Source organism: Poecilia latipinna, unplaced genomic scaffold (genome assembly GCF_001443285.1).
Source record: "Poecilia latipinna isolate Pla-1442-1.1 unplaced genomic scaffold, P_latipinna-1.0 Scaffold3828, whole genome shotgun sequence".
NCBI lineage: Eukaryota > Metazoa > Chordata > Actinopteri > Cyprinodontiformes > Poeciliidae > Poecilia > Poecilia latipinna.
In genome coordinates, this window is record NW_015116444.1 from 18,384 (window position 1) to 23,750 (window position 5,367).

Here is a 5,367-nt window from a genome sequence, read left to right on the forward strand (position 1 = left end):
GTGCCAACATTGCAGCCAGTGGGCTGAGGGAAATACAGCTTTATTTTGTAGCAATTCACAAGAGCTACCCAGCTTTTATCGCTTCACAAAAAAATGATCAGCACAGAAACTCCAAAGCACACAAAGAAGATGTTTTGTTTTTTTGTCATAGTATCCCCAACAATTTAAAACTACTTTCCTACTTTCACCCCTGGTTGTCACCCAGGCGGTGAGCTTTTCCATTATACGCTCTGTTCCTCACTATGGTGTAGCAGCAGCTGTGGTCAACCAATTCTCCACTGATGTTTGTTCTCCATTGCTGAGCAATATTCACCAATGGAGAACCTCAAGCTTCAGGTTCTGATGGACTCAAAAAAAAGCCCATATTTCATTTTATCTTACAGAAATTTATTTCTGGCCCAAACATAATGATAAAGAATTTTCTCTATATGTATAAATATAATTATATTGTGGCACATTATTTCTTTTTTAAATATGCAGACTTTTGAATTTAGGCAATGCAGTCAAAAGATGTAAACCACTAGCCAAGCATGAACTTTTTTTTTTTTTTTTTAATCCAAAAGGAAAATAAAATTCACATCACAAGCTAATATTATGTAGTTCCGGTGTTTCACAGTGTCAATACTAAACTGCAGCTCTGTCAGAAAGCTGATCAGCTGCACAGTTTTTCTCTTCTTTATTGCAATCAGTTCTTCAGAGCAGCTAAATCACGGTCAAAACTTAAATATAAATATGAAACTGAAAAAAAGTACCTTTTCTCAGAACTGAGAATCCAGAGGAGCTGTGTGGTACAAGCTCAAACATTTAAAAACTTTAACATGATCTATGATTCGTCATATGAAGTCAGTAATGCTGAATTATGCAAGACAGAAAAATAATCCACCCAGACTGGTTTATTATTTATTGGTTCCTGCTACATGATCATTTGAAATAAGTGTTTATATAATCTCTGGACTAAACATACCTTGGCATCTAATTATAAAACATTACAAATTTATGATGTTAGCGTAACAGGCGGTTTAGCTGTTAGCAATGAATCAAACAGCAGGGTGTCCAACATTTTAAAGAATAAACTCCAAGGTACACATGAGACCTGTTCACATTAATGAACTTTCATTTCAATAATTCATTAAATGATTAGTAATTGTTTCTCTCTGACTTTGTATACACCAACCTTTTTTCCCATGCCGAAAGGTTTCAAGTTTTCCAAACTGAGACATTTAATTTCAAAAGACGTCTTTAAATATGTTATTTGAGGAAGAGTAGATCTCAGACATATTTATATATTTTCTAATATGTTTAAGAAAAAGTAAACGTAAAGATGAAGGTGTCAGGATCGGTAGTTTTCTGTTTATTTTTGAGTAGTTTCCATGTTTATTTGTTATCCTGTTTCCCTGTGAGTCTCTGTCTCTGCGTTTCCACGTTGATTGTTCCCAGGTGTGTCTCGTTCCCTTGTTTACCTCCCTTGTATTTAAACCCACCTGTTGTCTTTGTCTCTTGTCGGGTCCTCGTCTAACGTCTGTTTCTATCCCCTGTGCTGCCAGTGATTTTTGGATTTTGAGTTGTTCTCCTGGTTCGTCATTAAATCATAATTTTCATCATGACTACCTGGTTTCACCGGCGTCTCCCTCACCACTCACAACCACACTACATGACAGAACTTCATCTTCATAAAGATGGACAAAAACAAATAGTCCTAATTTACTTCATCTTTTCAGACAAATATTTGTCAAATACATTATATTTAGAATTAAACAAAGTGTTTACTGAGATGAAATCCAGTCTCAACAATTAATGCTCACAAATAAAATGGATCAGGCCGCACCAGTAGAAATAATGGGCCAGGTCCTGGTGCATTATTTGTTGGATTTAAAACAGGCACCCACCTGATTTTCCAGCTGATACTTGTGTAGCTCGTCCAGAACAAAACCAACTTGATTGTCTGTGAGCAGAGAGGCTATATTTCCTCCCAGGCTTTTGCAGTAGTGCTGTGCGTTATCATAGCTCCCCCTGTTGGAGTTAATCCTCAGGCAGACGTCCTCGACGTGGTACCAGCCATCCCCACAAAGCTGCCCTGGAGACACAAACACCACTACTGTTTTTGCTCTCTACATGTTAGAATTCATATATTGGAAAAATGGCTGTCTAACCCCTGACTTTTTCACCAAAGCTGAAGCTAACTACTAGTTCAAGCTTGGCCTAGACTAAATCAGTTGGTACAAGTGATTTGGTTAGGTCATTTAATCTTCAAACAACACAAATCTCACAAATCCCAGCCAGAGCATCAGGTACAAGTGTTTGAAAAAGATATAAAGTAGTTGAAAGAAAAAATAAGGGCTGTTTACATGGCAACTTTCTGAGTGTTAGCATGCATATATTCTAACAGTTAGCAGCATGTTGCCCTACAAACAGTTAGCAAATGTCACTTTGTTACACATTTGTGAAATTTCTACAACATATCAGTATGATATAGCATTCGATTTACTGTTACATAAAAACCTTAACAGTAACATTTGGTAGTTCATCATGCCACAGAATGCTTTGTAATGTCCTCTGTAATTTCCAAAGCCACATTTAGTTAAGCCCCAGTCCACAGTAATGGTAAATTAAGTCATTTTAATTACATTAAACTTTACTTGAAAAACAGTATTAAAACAATTATAGGCCTGTTTTAAAAAGTCTGATTACATATTTAGGTATTGAGACGAAAGCTATCTGCAAACAAGCGCAAATTAGCGAAGAACAATTTCCAAGTGGGCTACACCTCAAAACTTTAGAATACTGTAAAAACTTCCATAATTTTTGTCACTTATTTCAAAAACTGAAACTCATATTACACAGAGTAAAATATTTCAAACTTTTATTTCTTGTCAGAATTAGAAATGATTTTTTTTAAAAATGTCGAGCTTTTAACACACCTTCATATCTCTCGGACCTCCTTCACATTGCCACACCCACCAGTCTCCTCAGATCCTCTTCCTCTGTCCATCTCACCGATCCCCCTGCTCGTCTTGTCACTATGGGAAGCAGAGCATTCAGCTGCTCTGCTCCCAAACTCTGGAACTCACTCCCACCTGATCTCCGTAACATTGAGTCTTTGCAATATTTTAAGTCCAAACTAAAAACCCATTTGTTTGAACTAGCATACAGCTTTTAATTACCTTTGTACTGTCTTATAAATTTTGTTTGTTTTATTACCGGTATGTATTTTATAACTTGTTTTATGTCAAGGTGACCTTGGGTGTCCAAAAAGGCGCCTATAAATAAAATGTATTATTATTATTATTATTATTATTAAAAAAATATGTTTGTTCTTATGCAATAGCTCATGCACTAATTTTGTAGGCCAAAAATCACAACAAAATTAGAAGAAAAATAGACTTGAAATATTTCACTCTAGGTGTAATGAAATTATAAAATAAATTCATCACACTTACATAAACTTTCAATTTCTGGAATGAGAGAAATACAGTGAACCCTCATTTTTCGCAGGGGTTGAAAAGAACCCGTAATAAGCAAAATCCGTTAAGTAGTTACCTTTATTTTTTTATTATTATTATTATTATTATACAGCATAATTAAATACTCGACATTGAAACCAAAGAACAAAACCTGTTTTCAGGTCAGCGGATGTGCGTGTGCATCAATCGGGCCTTAATGTCATCCGGAGTCATGTCATTAAAGCCGTCTCCTCCAAGATGTTTTGCAAGATTCACAGCTGTATGTATGGCAGAGCGATGGATCTCGTCAAGCAAGCCTCCGGTCAGGCTTTGCACTGCCTCTGGCTACAGTTTTTTTTCCAGCAGACATTCAAAGTTTTAGTTTCCATCTCCTGAATGGCCAAGCTGTATTACATATAGTTAAATACTGTAATGTTATTGGCACACAGGTAGAGAAGAAGCGTGTAGGCTGTTTAGCCAATCAGGACGCAGAACACAATGCACTGTGAAAAAAAACTGCACAAAATAAATCCGCGAAGCAGCGAGACCGCGAAAGGTGATCCGCGTTATAGCGAGGGATCACTGTACTGAACATATTCAATTTTCTTAATCCACAGGTATGCTACATTTTCGCAGTAGCAAATGGATTAATTTATGAAACACACAAACTTCATTGTTCTCATACAGGTCACTGTACGTCATTATAGAAGAAAAACATTATTTTGTTGTTTACTTTGGTCTCAATGACTGATTACATTAACAGACCTGTAATCACCAACCTTTCAACCAACAGAGAAGGAAATACTTGCATTCTTCAGGTCTTATAAAGATAACAGTAAAAATGCAATATCTGACAGGGACAGAAGGAGAAATATGGATGACTGGAGGAAAAAATAGTAGCACAAAAATAATGGTTTAGAATAGACTGGGTTATAGTTGTGAGAAAAATAAAGATAAACACATCAGATCATTTAGAATAATCTTTCACAACAGTGTGTCTGAAGAAAAGGCCAGAGCTGCCAAGATGGTGGTGCTACCCTCTCCTCCCCTAAACATTACCACTCTTACAACCAAATACATCTCCAGCCGGAATTATAAGAGATATCAGAACATCACGCTAATTATTTCACACACAAAGACATTTTCATTTAATTTGTGAAGTCAATGACCCATCAAAAGGTTCCATACTAAATGACGCTATAAGTTCTGTTTACAAATGCAGATTCCAGAGATACGGCAGGTGGTTAGTCATGGTTGTACAGACTCTGTCCCACACTCACTGGTGCAGAAAAGAGACTAAATACTCTACATACACAACAAATCAACAAAGTTAAGCTATCTAATGATAAGAAGCTGAACGAACAAAAGCTTTAACACCATCACAAATAACGAATGCCGACTTCTGCCTACTGGTATCTTAAACAGAAAACGTATGGGAAATGTCCAAAACCTGAAATGCCCTTAAATGCAACTGGATAGATTGCATCTCCTCCAAACTCCAACGACAATTGTTCCCTTCCTGTAGCAAAGGAAATTATGTCAGTGTGTGACGCAGGAGCCGCCACAAGCCGGTGTTACGTCAGATACGGTTCCCCCTTCGTCTTCTTGCCGCTCCGCCCCGCCCACGCGGCAAAATAGGCGCGTGCTCGTGATGAGCACTGAGAAAGCACGCGCGTAGCAAGCACGCGCTTGTTCGGCGCGCTTGTCTGAGGAACTACGGACACCGTGAAAGCTCAAACAACATGTTTCGGCAAAGTTGTCACACTTTCTTCACGTTTTTGCGGGAAACTAATAGTAATAATACTAATAACAATAATAAATATAATAAATATATATGTTATACATATTATGATTATAATAAATAATATATATTTTATACATATATTATAATTATAATAAATAATATATGTTATAATTATAATATATG

At 36.7% G+C, this 5,367-nt stretch overlaps 1 long non-coding RNA gene across 1 annotated transcript in view; it reads left to right on the forward strand.

The window, feature by feature from the left end:
* LOC106941726 (uncharacterized) overlaps positions 1–5,019 on the forward strand; it is a 19,810-nt gene extending 14,791 nt beyond the window's left edge. The window contains exons 2-3 of the long non-coding RNA XR_001423444.1: positions 16–18; positions 5,009–5,019. This is a non-coding gene — a long non-coding RNA (uncharacterized LOC106941726). The remainder of the gene's footprint in view (positions 1–15; positions 19–5,008) is intronic.
* The last annotated feature ends 348 nt before the right edge of the window (positions 5,020–5,367 follow it).